Source organism: Lolium rigidum, chromosome 4 (assembly GCF_022539505.1).
Source record: "Lolium rigidum isolate FL_2022 chromosome 4, APGP_CSIRO_Lrig_0.1, whole genome shotgun sequence".
Classification (NCBI taxonomy): domain Eukaryota; kingdom Viridiplantae; phylum Streptophyta; class Magnoliopsida; order Poales; family Poaceae; genus Lolium; species Lolium rigidum.
In genome coordinates, this window is record NC_061511.1 from 195,795,566 (window position 1) to 195,809,649 (window position 14,084).

The following is a 14,084-nucleotide window of genomic DNA, read 5'->3' on the forward strand; positions in this document are numbered from 1 at the left end:
AGAGGGTACAATAATGCTGCCGTTCCATTTCCATGTTTGGCGAGTACAATTCAGAAGCAAAAAAAAAGTATTATGTAACTACAGTTTTAGCGAAATTCTACTTGGAATTTGTAGTTCAAAATTATTATCCAATGGAATACAGTAAAATGGAAATAATGTAGCGAAAATCATCATAGTGGTAATTTTATTATGATAATTATCTCAGAGGCAACTATTTACTTCACAAACATCTTTGAAGTTTGTCGTTCAAAATGACACTTGAAAAAATTTGAGAATGGTATAAATCATCATTGTGATGAAAACTTTGACTTTATTATATATTCTTCGACCACCAAATGAAAATAAACCGCCCATGCTCCGCTAGCACAAAAATAAAAATTTCTACAATGCGCAAACCTAGGAACATTTGAGGTGGTAGATCAGTGGATTACCAATAAATCACAAGTGCCGAAAGTCGATGTAGTGTGTCGAGGAAGTGCCAGGAATTATGGTGGGGCAAAACATAAAATATCTATATCTGGGGGGGGGGGGCAAAGTGCTAATTTTTTTCTCTTGTAAGCCTTGTAAAAAAATTCCTTCAGTAATTCTCAAAAAGTTGGGGGGGGGGGGGGCGGTGGCCCCCCCTGACTTGTACATAGCTCCGCCTCTGCCACCATCCTCCTCGTTCGGTTCCTCGTATGGATCCTTGCAGATCCCTCGATATGATATGTCCAAGCATCAAAGATCGATGCAATGCCGCCAAGGTATCGATCCAGACATTCAGGAAGGACATCAAGCGAATTTATAGGTCCAATTAACGAACATATATTGCTTGGAGTGGTGGTGGTGGTGGTTAGTGTTTCCAAAAGAAAAAACTCATACAGATGTAACCCTTTTGCACACGCCTTCAACTTATATTGACGTTCTCTTGGTTCATAACACATGGGATTCGATAGGATTATAATCCCATATCCACTCGGATCCAATGTTAGCACAGTTCCACTTGGATCTGAGCTGAATGGAGTTCCACTTCAGTTAGCCCCAACTCGATTAATTTCTTGCCCCTTACGTGACCATATAGGTTCATGACAATACATCCACAACTTAATTTTTTGAGTTCCTACATATGGTCTCTAAGTAGACTACATGTTTCCATGAGTCATGCACTCAAGTCCATAGTTGGTCGTGGATCCTAGCAGAACATACATGGCGACTCCCGATGGGCCCGAAGTCATTTTTGATGAATTTTGATTCATCATTTTTATTGGAGTCAATGGATATTGTTGTAAGGTATGATTTTTTTTGTTGCTTAAGTATATTCTAAATGTTGCATGATTCTTTTTGGAATTTAAATTGTCATGTGATTTTTTTGGCAAACACGGGAGAACAATGTTGCATGTGAGTGCTTCTGTTGCAAGGATGGGACGCATCAAGATTGTACCTAAAATCAAATTGGACAACTAGCTAAGAAGACGGCTTATCGGGATAAAAACTGGCAGGCCTATTGACTACTTCCCCATCAATTAAGGTTACTCCATGTGATTGAGTTATGCTTATAGGGTTTAAGCCTCAAACAACTCTCTACTGGTTCTGTTCTTACATACTGGCCTAATTGGTCGATGACCACCTTCTGAAAAGTAGCTCCTTTAATATAGAAGACCGAGATATATTACAAGAGGCAATTAAAGGATGCAAACAACTTGAAAATCCATAAATACACACAGCATCTCCCCTACAACCAAGCATCCATTGGTTAGATGTCATAGCTTCATGTCTTCCATGACTCTGGTCGGTTTCACCGAAGATAAATTTTAACCAACTAAAGATTAGTGTTCGCTTTAGAATCTCCGTATGTATCGTACAATTTTAAAAAATTACTAAAAAAATATATTGAACCGATATCAATATATTGTGGCATTCTGCCTAATATTTTCTCTTGGTTCAAGACAAGTGTCCACTCCACTATTGAGCTTAGAAACACTCCCGATGACACATGGTATATGTCTGGTTAGAGACTCAAGAAACGTCCATGGACACAAGCACCTTGAAGCCTTCGCCCTTTGTTGTCACTGACGAGAAATTGTGCCGCTAGAATGTTTCATTTCTTATTCATATATTATCTATAGTTGCATCCTCTCCTAGGGAATTGTCGAACTTATGTTGAAAATGTTCTCAGCCATTTTATGCATATTGATTTCATATACTGCATGTGTTTGACACTATGTTTCGTGTGTGCGACCCATTTTAGTGGATTTTACTTCAGTAAATTGATATTTGTTGCAAGGATTAATTTTCTATTGCATAAGCATGTTTAAATGTTGAAACAATTTTTAGGTGATTTATATATCGTCATGGGGTGAAACGTGCAAACACGGAAGAAAAATAGTGGATGTGAGGGTTTTAAGGATGGAATGCCCCTGCACATGTGTCGTTTGGGGTATTCTAAGGTATTCATGTGAAGAACAATAATTTTGGCAAAACAACGTTGATTTTCGTAAAACAATGAAGATTTCGGCAAAATGAATATACAAAGTTACAAATTCCTAGCATTGCCACCGTGCCACGGGAATCGTTCCCTAGGTCAAATTTGAAAGCTAGCTATGAAGGTGACTGGTCGGAAAGATAACTCAAGCAACTAAGGTATAGGCGTTCACTTCGAATCCCCCTTACGTGTATCATAAAATTTCGGAAATTGAAAAAATTATACATATGTCAATACCCTCTACGTATATGGTATACAATAGCGTATTCTACTCGTATACATAACCTATGTAAGTGCCATGCCTGTATGCTAGGATTTTCAAATGCTATCAGAGCTCCCCACTCCATGATCTACATGCCTCTGACACTGATCTAAAACACACAAAACCCTCAAACCAAAAACCAAAACTCCCTCCCTTCCCGCGTCCATAGTATCGTATTTTTCATCAAGCACCATCCCGGCCACCACCTTTGCAGAAACTCCCGCCAGAGAACTTCCTTTTCTAGCAGGAGCTAGTGCTCTCGACCATGTGTGTTGCATGAGTCCTTGGTCTGCTCGACGGCAGCGATGTCGCGCCAACCCAACATCTGGAGGTTGAGGATGCAAAAAACAATAATAAAATAAATGAGAATCCAGCCTATTTCGATTGGATCGGACAGGACAAGTAGGTGGTGACCTACCTCGTCAACTCCCTACCCCTGATGTGCTCGCTCACGTCATTGGCCTTGAGACCTATGCTGAAACCTAGGCCATTGTTACCATGATGTTTTCCTCTCAGTCCTGTTCGATATGATGATGGCGTAGTTCTTCACCAAGATGAAAGGGATCAGTTCTGAAATAGCAGTTGATGGAAAACTAATTGATGAAGACGAGATTGTCGTATACATTCTCAATGCTCTTGAAACCTCCAATAACTCCATTGTACTCGGTTAATGATTCACTGCTTACCCTATCTTTGGTCTCTTTGGTCATATATCCTCTCATGACATGCGACATAAGATATTGTCGAAACCGACCATATCCCATATTAGTTTCCCTCTTCGGACAATGTTACGCGATGTGGCTGTGAAGACGTCCTCGTGGAGATACATACGATTGTGGTCGCTCCCCTGATCCTGGTGATCGCTATGATGGGTGTCGTTGTGATGGTGGGCGACGTGATGACCGTTGCCGTGATGATGGAGACCGCATTGGTGGCTGTGACGGTGGATGTTCCGATGAGCCTCGCCTTGATGGTGGTGGTCTCCGTGATGATGGAGGACGTCGTTGCGGTGCTAGTGATGGAGCTTGAGGTCGTGATGACGGATGCCAAGGACATTGACGTTGTCATGCACCTATTCCTTTCGTTGATGTCACAAGCCAAATTTGAAGATTCACGACCATCCTGCCAGCGATTGCTGGTGGCGCTACTATGATGATTCTGACAATGATAGTTGTCGTGACGACAAGCATGCCCATACCGCTTATTGGTGTAGACACAAACTGGTACTTTTACACTAGCGACATAGATCACATCACGGGGGAATAAGCTCTGCACACATGACAAGCACAAGGGGTGCCATCGTGTTTACACGGCTAATGAAAATGGTATGCAAATAAGTCATATTGGTCATTCAATTTTGTGCACCCCTCATGATTTTTTGCATCTTAACAATGTTCAACATGTTCCTAGCGCTTCTAAAAATCTTATGTCCGTTCATAAGCTTCCAATGATGTGTTTCTTGCATTTCACCTTTTTTTTTTTGAACAAGGATCATGAAACAAGGAGAATTATGTTAAAGGGTCCCCGTTATAGTAGTCTATACCTGCTAGTGCCTTTATCTATTGTGTCATTCAAGCAAGCCTTTATCACAGTGAAGCCCATCTTATTCCATGTGGGATCGCCTTCTAGGACATCCTTCCTCCTTTGTGGTGAAACATATTCTTAGGAAGAACAACAACTCCGATTATTATTAAATAAATCCTTATATTTGTGATTATTGTCAATTATCTAAGAGTCATTAATGTACATATCTTTTTTTTTTTGCGATTGGATCCACTATTCCTTTGAAATAAGTATTCTATGATGTATGGGTCCCGCACCCATCTCTGTTGGCAAGTACTCATATTATGTAAGATTCATAAATGATTTCAGTAAATTTACTTTATTTTTTTCTCAAGAAACATTGTGTTGTTTATCAAGTTTTCCTCAATTTCCATATAGTTGTTGGATGTAAGTTTGACAAAAAGATAACCACTATTCAAACTGACTAGGGTGGTGATATGAAAAACTACACATCGTTTCTTTCGAAAGAGTGGCTTTGCTCAGCATGTATCTTCTCCAATCATCAACAAAACGGTTCTCGTAATCACAGACACCACCTATAATAGAAGTTGGTCTTGCCTTACTTGCAAATGCATCCATGGCTCTTAAATTTTTGGATGAAGTATTCCTGACAACCACTTTCTCATAAACTTGCTTCCTATTAAGGTCATAGACTTTAACACTCATGTTGAACGTTTATTGCATACTAAGCCCAATTATGACTCCCTTTCAATTTTTGGTGATGCTTGTTAGCCAAACCTTTGTCCATATAACAAAAGAAAACTTGCCTTTCGTTCTACACATTCTGTGTTCTTAGGTTATAGTCCTCTTCATAAGAGAGTAAAATGCTTAGACACCTTCACTAGTTTTTATTTATCTCGAGGGATGTTGTTTTTTTATGAGAACATTTTCCTTTTGCCTCATTACATCCAAATGATGTCTCACTCTTCCGCAATGACATTCTTATTTTGCCCTCTCACACAAACTCTCATCATCAAATCATGGGGATGCACATATTGATGACTATATGCATTTTCCCAATACATGTGTTGTTACTAATCATGCTACAAACAATGCTTCTACATATGCTCATAATCCTGAAGGAAATGCAGCAGAAGAAAATCTAGATGAAATCGAATTAAAAATAAAGATACAAGCAAAGAATAAACTTCATAAAAAGACGAATTAGGCACTGAATCCGAGCAGGATTCTCCCGCTGTCTCGGATCGTGCACACGTTGATCACAAGGATGATCCGCCTGCTGATTCTCTTGTAACATGCGACCCCCCGGGCGTTGTCCTGGAGTTGTCTCCTGTGTGTTCTTGCTCGCCCACGCGCGACTTTGTGTGCTCCGCACGCAGTGACAGCATAGCTGCATGCACATGCTGACAAGCCTCCCAGCCATCTGTGTGCACCACGTAAGAATTGAGCTCCTACTGTCGGTGCACCTATTTTGTGTGGCCACTACTAGGAAAAGTCGTATTACTGGTGCACCTATTTTGCTTATCGCTGGCGCACCAGCGCCCACTGATGGTAACAGACCGGTGATATTGTCTTATTGTCGGCGCACCAACTGGTGCACCGGCGGTAAAACGATTTATTGTCGGCGCACCAGCCTGGTGCGTCGGTGGTAATGTTTTTGGAAATTTTTTAAAAAAGGCCATTCTAGATCGGGCTCGTCCTTGAAAACCGTGGCTACGGGCCGCCATTTTTTTGTCGCCGCGTCGGTGTAGGAGGTGTAAGAGGAGGAGGCTGTCGGAAGAGGAGGCCGAAGGTGGAGGAGGAGGCCACCGGAGGAGTGGGAGGAGAAGGAGGCCACCGAAGGAGGATGAGGAGGAGTACACAGGTGGAGGAGGACGGAGGTGGAGGAGTAGGAGGCCACCGGAGGAGGAGGACGTCGGAGGAGGAGGAGGAGGAGGAGGAGGATGCCTGAGGAGGAGGAGGCCATCAGTGAGGAAGAAGGGGAGGAGAAGCAGTGAAAAGAGGAGAACTTAGGAGGGAAACAGGACATTTCCCGTATATATTGGATGTTACCGCCGGCGCACCACCATGCCCGTGCGCCGGCGGGATTTTTTCCCTTTTTGATATTTTTTCACCAAAATATTATACCCCAAAAAACTCATGTTTGTGTTTTGAATTTTACGAATACAATTTTTGTCTAAACGACCGTGGGTCATTGAATTCGGATAGAAAATTCCGCATAGATACATTTTGATATAAACAAGTTTTTCGTCGGAGGTCGTATGCAACCAGAAATGTCGTTTTACCGAAACATGACGCCATTTTGCATAATATATGGAAATTCATCATTTTCAATTTTCACTAAAACTAGGTGACATAACACATGGGCATCACAAAGGATTTTATTTTTTGAAACTTCTATCATTTTCTTTTATTTATTTCGAAAACTGAAAAGGCAATCCAGGGGGTGGCGGTTAGAGCCGCACTTACTGCCGGCGCGCCAACTTACCACCGGCGCACCAAATGGTGGTGCGCCTGCAGTAAGTGCAGCTGTAATTTTCGTTCTAGCCCAAACCTCATCGACCATTACCCCGAGCGCACGAATTTTTTGGTCCGCCAGTGGTATTTTCGGCATCACCAGCGCCCCTATATAGTGGTGCGCTGGAGGTAAATAGCACCGGCATACCAAAAATTTAGTGCGTCGGCGGTAACCCGTGCGGCTATAGGCCTTTTGCTAGTAGTGGGCCACACCTGGTACTCCTGCTGTGACACCTTTTGCATCGGCTGGAGCTTATGTGCCATCACCTCATGCTACTCTGCTTGTGTCTGGTCCTTCGCACACATCTGCAGAAAGGTATTCGAAATCCAGAAAAAATACACTGATGGTACTATTAGATCTATGGCATACTTACATCTACATGAGAATCACACACTCTTCCCAGGGCTCTTGATGACAAAAATTGGAAAAGATTTATGGATATGATGCTTTGATTCAGAACAAAACTTGGCAACTCTTTCCTTCTAGCCCAAAAAAAAGTTTGATTGATTGTAAATGGGTTTAACGCATCAAGCGACGGGTAGATGACACCATTGACAGGTATAAAAGCATGCTTAGTTGCAGAAGGGTAGAAGCAAAGGTATGGCGTTGACTATGAATATACTTTCATTCTAGTTGTTAAAGCAACCACCATTCGCATTGTTCTAGTTATTTCAATGTCTCGTGGCTGGACGTGCGGCAGCTAGATAATAAGAACATATTTTTATATGGTGTTCTAGCAAAGAAGGTTTATATGAAGCAACACGCAAGTTTCCAAACTTGATAAATCTCTCTTTGGACTCAAACAAGCACCACGAGCATGGTATTCTCGGCTTAGTTCCAAATTACATGATCTTAGGTTCACTCCTTTCAAGGGTGATACATCTTTATTACTCTATCAAAAGTAAGGTATCACTATGTTTTTGTTGATTTATGTTGATGACATCATAGTGAATAGATCATTTGCTCAAGCTATTTCTGCATTGCTTCGTGATCTCAATAACAACTTTGTTATCTGGGATCTTGGTGATTTACATTATTTCTTGGGAATTGAAGTCGGGAAAATACAGGATGGCATGGTTTTGATACAGAAAAAATATGCAACTTATATCTTAGATCAAGTGGGCATGCATGGGTGTAAAGCTTCTCCCATGCCATTGTCCTCGCATGGACCACCGTCTCTCAAGGAGGGGACGCCACTAGGCCCCTTAGGACAGCAAACGATATAGCAACATTGTTTGTGCACTATCATCTTACATCAACACTACCATATAGTATATCCATGCCTCAATAACAGTTCACCGGACAGCTGTTAGGAGCATTCTACGATATTAAGATACTTTGAAACTTGGCATTATATTTCAATATTCATTATCTACTCTATTGAGTGCTTTTCAGATGTTGATTGAGCAGGATGTCTTGATGACAGATGATCTACAGGGAGTTTTGCAATATTCATTGGGTCAAACTTCATCTCATGGAGTGCCACAAAACAAGTCATAGTGTCACGCTCTAGTACTGAAGGTGAGTACTAGGTTCAAATGTCATGGCCGAGTTAACTGGGGTTGAAGCCCTTCTTCGTGAGATTGGTGTTAAACTACAATATGGTTTTTGACAATTTAGATGCACCATATTTTTATGTATATTCTATCTTTCATGCATGCACAAAATACATTGAGAGAGATTGATTATCATTTTGTAAGAGAATGAGTCCAAGAAAAAAAAGTTTAGATATTCGATTTGTGTCTAGTAGAGATCAAGTAGCTGATGGTTTTACCAAGGCACTTCTAGTAAAAAATAATAATTAAGTTTGAGCGCAATCTTAATATTTTTTTTAGATCAACAGGGAGGACCCCTCCCTAGTTCCATTGATAACATCAACGAAACCAAAAGTTGGCCCGAGGTTCAAACATATCTTATTACAAACTAGAAACTGGGAAACTAACTGGAACACCAAACAGCATAACACCAAACTGAGTGCACCAAAGCAGCAAAAACCAGGATAAAGGTTGCAACAACAGCAACAACTAGCTAAGAACAAACTTTTTCAGAAGTTCCAGGGGCATCTTCGAGAGGGTACACGCTCTACCCAAAGTAGAAGTGTTTAGGCTTCAACAAACGCAGGGGAGATGCATGAGGCCGCTTCCAGGGTCGAAGTAGGGGTGGTCCATGTGCCAGGCAGCGCCTTCTTCTTGGCTGATGAAGGGGATGTGCAGTAGCCTTGGCGAGGGCGAGCTTCAGTTAGCCACCTGTGATGCTGAAGTTCATCGACAGTTCCTTCAGCACACGCTCGCAGAAGCGGTCGACGAGGGTAAGCATGGATCCTTGAAAATGATCTTCCATCGCCTGATCGAAAACAGAATCATTCGAAGAATCTGATGCAAATTAAGCCATGGTTTCCCACTAAAGATCATCTCATTACGAAACTTCCAAATACACCAAAGAGTGGCAGCACAAACAGAGTTTAAAACTGGGTTCTTTTTATTTGCAACCCAGAATTTGGCAATGGAAATGTAGTCATGGCCAATATGAATGTTGAAAAAACTAGCTATGAATTGCCAAATTTGTTTTGCCACAATGCATTTGAAAAAAAACATGATCAATGCTTTCATCTTCAGAACAGAATATACAACACACAGGCTTGTTCATCTTCCCTTTTAGCAGATTATCTCTAGTCATAAGTTTGTTATGAGGTAGAAGCCAAAGGAAAATGTGAACTCTAGGAGGCACAATCAGATTCCAAACAGCAGGAATATAAATGGGCATGACATCTCCAAAGTTAATAATTGCATAGATAGAGCTAGTTGAATAAATGACAGATGATTCATATTACCAAATTAAAGAGTGACAGTCATCTAAAATAATGATGCTAGAAACAATATCCTCAAGCTCCTGCCATTGTTGCATGAGGGTAGGAGGGAAATTCCTTCTAAAAGAAAGCATGAGGGTAGACCCATCCCAGATCTGGGCAGTGGTTTTGTTTTGTTCATTACAGACTACAAAGAGATCAAAGAACTGAACAACTAGAGGGGAGGTGCCAAACCAGGTATCTTCCTAAGACCTAATCTTGGTCCCATCCCCTACCTTCCACCTATACCCAAATTTGACACTTTCTGCAGCCCACATCACCCCTTTCCAGAATTGGGAGACCCCAGATGTGGAACTAAAGAAGATGTTAGGGTTGTGTGTGTCATATTTGGCATTAACTAAAGTTTTCCAGAGTTTCCCATCGTCCAAAGAATATCTTTTGATCCAGAAACTCAGGAGGCAAAGATTGACATTGGCTAAGTCTAGGATTCCCAACCCACCAAAGTCTTTCTTTTTGCAAACTAGTTTCCAATTAGCTAGATGGAGCTTCCTATGTCCTTCAAAATCATTCCACAAGCAGTTGCCCATCTGTGTATTAATGAGGTCTAGAGCCCACTTGGGAAATTTGAAAAAGGAAAGAAGGTAAACAGGTATGCTAGCCAGACAAGCTTTAACAAGGGTTAGTCTGGCAGCATAGGAGAGTAATTTCCCCCTCCATCCAGCAATCCTTATCACAATTTAATCAATGAGGGGTTGGATGTCCTCCCTCCTAAGCTTGTTGTAATGCAAGGGAATACCTAGATAGTTGATGGGGAATTTGCCTAGTGCACATCCAATGATGTTAATATAAGTGTTTACCTCTTCATCCTCAACACAAAGAGGTATAAGTTCACTTTTCTCATAATTTATTATCATCCCTAACACTTGTTCAAAACAGGTGAGCATCACCTTGAGGTTTGATGCTAAACTAGGATCTTTCTCAGAGAAGAAAATGGTATCATCTGCATACTGGACACAAATGATTCCTCCAGGGTAGAGGTTGGAATAAAGGCCTCTGATGAGGTTTGCATTCGAGGCTTTAATTAGCATTCTAGTTAAAACATCAAACACTAGATTGAACAGAAGGGGGGAGAGGGGGTCTCCCTGTCTTAGCCCTTTTCCAGTCACAAAGAAATTTCCCATAGAGTTATTGAGTTTGACTCCAATAGAGCCTTGTGTAGTAATTGCTCTAATCCAGGCTAAAACTTTAGGGCAGAAACCTCTTTTATGAAGAATATCTAAAAGAAAAGCAATGTCAACTTTATCAAAAGCTTTCTCATAATCCAATTTAAGAACAAGGCCTTCTTTCTTTTCATGCACTATTGAATGAAGGACTTCCTGGGCAGTCACCACACTTTCTAGAATAAATCTGCCCTTGATAAAGGCAGACTGGTTAATGGAGGTGATGATGCCCATGATGAGAGCAAGCTTATTAGTCAGTACTTTAGTAAAAAATTAAAGCAACGGTTCAGAAGGCTAATAGGTCTGAATTTCTTCATACTACTAGCATCTGACTCTTTTGGGATCAGGGTTAGGATAGCAAAATTTAGCCTAAAAATGTCAAGATTACCCTCACGGAAGTCCTTGAACATAGCCATGAGGTCATCTTTCAACATGTCCCAGAAATCTTGATAAAAAATAAAAGGCAAACCATCTGGGACAGGGGCCCATCAGAATACGAGTCAAAATTGCCTTATTGACCTCTTCCTCAGTAAAGGGGGCCTCCAGGCCTCTATTTTGGTTTTTAATGACACATTCCTCAGGGGAGAAAAAGTTATCAGCTAACCTAAATCCAGAGGGCACTTCTTTTTTTAAAGAGGTTCTTGTAGAAAGAGGTAGCTAAGTCAAGCATGCCTGCCTCATCTATGATGGGTCCATCCGGCCCATCTAGGGAGTGAACTAGCATCTTCCTTCTCTTCTGGTTAGCAACAGAATGGAAATAAGCTGTATTCCTATCACCTTCTTTAATATTTATATCTCTAGATCTTTGTTTAGCTTTAACCTCATCTTTTAACCAAAGGTTGTGCATCTCAGCATAAATACTTTTTAACCTAAGGAGCTCTTCAGGAGACAACTCCTCAGTTTCAGACTTAATATCTAAGAAATCATATTCTTCCATCATGTCCCTTTTTAAGTTCCTGAGCTCAGATTCTATATTTTTGCTCCAACCTTTGGACCATTTTCTAAATCTCCTAGTTTTTTCCTGCCAGATATAAATTGAGGAACCTCCCCTGACAGCAAGGGTTTTGAACTCTTCCCTCATGAGCCACCATTTTTCAAACCGGCCTATAGAGTGGGGCTCTGGGTATGACACCACAACCAGATTCCCACGGAATTGGTGTGTGATCACTCCCCATTCTGGGAAGAGCTCTAATGGAAGCTAGAGGAAAATTTTGATCAAGCTCAACATTACAAAACACTCTATCTATGTTTGACATGATCAGATTCTCCTGATTGTTACCTCAAGTAAATTGTCTATTTCCTAGTTTGACTTCTAGTAGACTCCAAATCTCCACCCAAGCATTAAATTTATCACTCCATCTATGATCAATGACTCCATTGCTTTTATCTCCCTGGAATCTAACCAGGTTGAAGTCACCTCCAATGATAGACTGTCCTTGAAAATCTAAACAAAGGCTATGTAAATAAGAAATAAAAGCCTCTTTATTTTCCTCATAAGAGAAACCATAAATAGTAACAACTCTAAAAATAAGACCCCAGATGCTTTGATTTTAAGCACAACTGAGACTGAAAAGCATCTAACTTCCCAGCTAATAACATCAAAGATATCAGAATGCACCCCAACACATATGCCTCCTGCAGAGCCAATGGCTGGTAGGGAATTCCAAGAAAACATCCTATTACCAACTAATGAATTAAGGTAATTATCAGAAATAGTTTCCTTTTTTGTTTCCTGGAAACCAACAATATTAGGTTTGTACTTTTGGAAAAGGTCAAACAAAGCACTTTTTCTACCTAGGGCTTGAATACCCCTTGGATACCAAAATCAAATAAATATTGGGAACTATCTGTCATGGGGTGCTTGCCCCGCCTAGTTTTCCTCTTGATGCTAGACCAACCTAGAGCATTGATGACCCACAAGTATAGGGGATCGCAACAGTCTTCGAGGGAAGTAAAACCCAATTTATTGATTCGACACAAGGGGAGCCAAAGAATATTTGTAAGCCTTAACAGCGGAGTTGTCAATTCAGTTGCACCTGGAAACAGACTTGCTCGCAAGAGTTTATCAGTAGTAGCAGTTTTATAGCAGTAGCAGTGGTGAAATATCAGTAGCAGAGTAACAAAGACAGCAGTATTAATTATAGTAAACAACAGGATTAAAATACTGTAGGCACGGGGATGGATGACGGGCGTTGCATGGATCAGAGAAACTCATGTAACAATCAAGGTAGGGCATTTGCAGATAATAATAAAACGGTATCCAAGTACTAATCAATCAATAGGCATGTGTTCCATATTTAGTCGTACGTGCTCGCAATGAGAAACTTGCACAACATCTTTTGTCCTACCAGCCGGTGGCAGCCGGGCCTCTAGGGAATCTACTGGAAATTAAGGTACTCCTTTTAATAGAGCACCGGAGCAAAGCATTAACACTCAGTGAACACATGTGATCCTCACATCACTGCCTTCCCCTCCGGTTGTCCCAATTTCTGTCACTTTGGGGCCTCGGGTTCCGGACAACAATACGTGTATACAACTTGCAGGTAAGATCACAAAGCAATGAATATCATCATGAATTGATAACATGTTCAGGTCTGAGATCATGGCAATCGGGCCCTAGTGACAAGCATTAAGCATAACAAGTTGCAACAATATCATAAAAGTACCAATTACGGACACTAGGCACTATGCCCTAACAATCTTATGCTATTACATGACCAATCTCATCCAATCCCTACCATCCCCTTCAGCCTACAGCGGGGGAATTACTCAAACATGGATGGGGGAAACATGGCTGGTCGATGGAGAGGCGTCGGTGGTGATGATGGCGATGATCTCCTCCAATTCCCCGTCCCGGCGGAGTGCCAGAACGGAGTTTCTGGTCCCGAGACGGAGTTTCGCGACGGTGGCGGCGTACTGGATGGTTTCTGGCGACTTCGACTTCTCCTCTCGCGTTTTTAGATCGAAACCCTTAAGTAGTCCAGAGAGGGGCGTCAGAGGCCAGCCGAGGGGGCCACACAGTAGGGTGGCGCGCCCCCCTCCTGGGCTGCGCCGGCCTAGTGTGTGGGGGCCTCGGGCCTCCACCTGGCTTGCCCTTCTGGTTCCGTAATTCTTCTGGAAAAATAAGACCTTCGACATAAATTCCGAGGATTTTCCTGAAAGTTAGATTTCTGCAGAAAAACGAGACACCAGAGCAATTCTGCTGAAAATAGCGTTAGTCCGTGTTAGTTGTATCCAAAGTACACAAATTAGAGGCAAAACAATAGCTAAAGTGTTCGGGAAAGTAGATACAT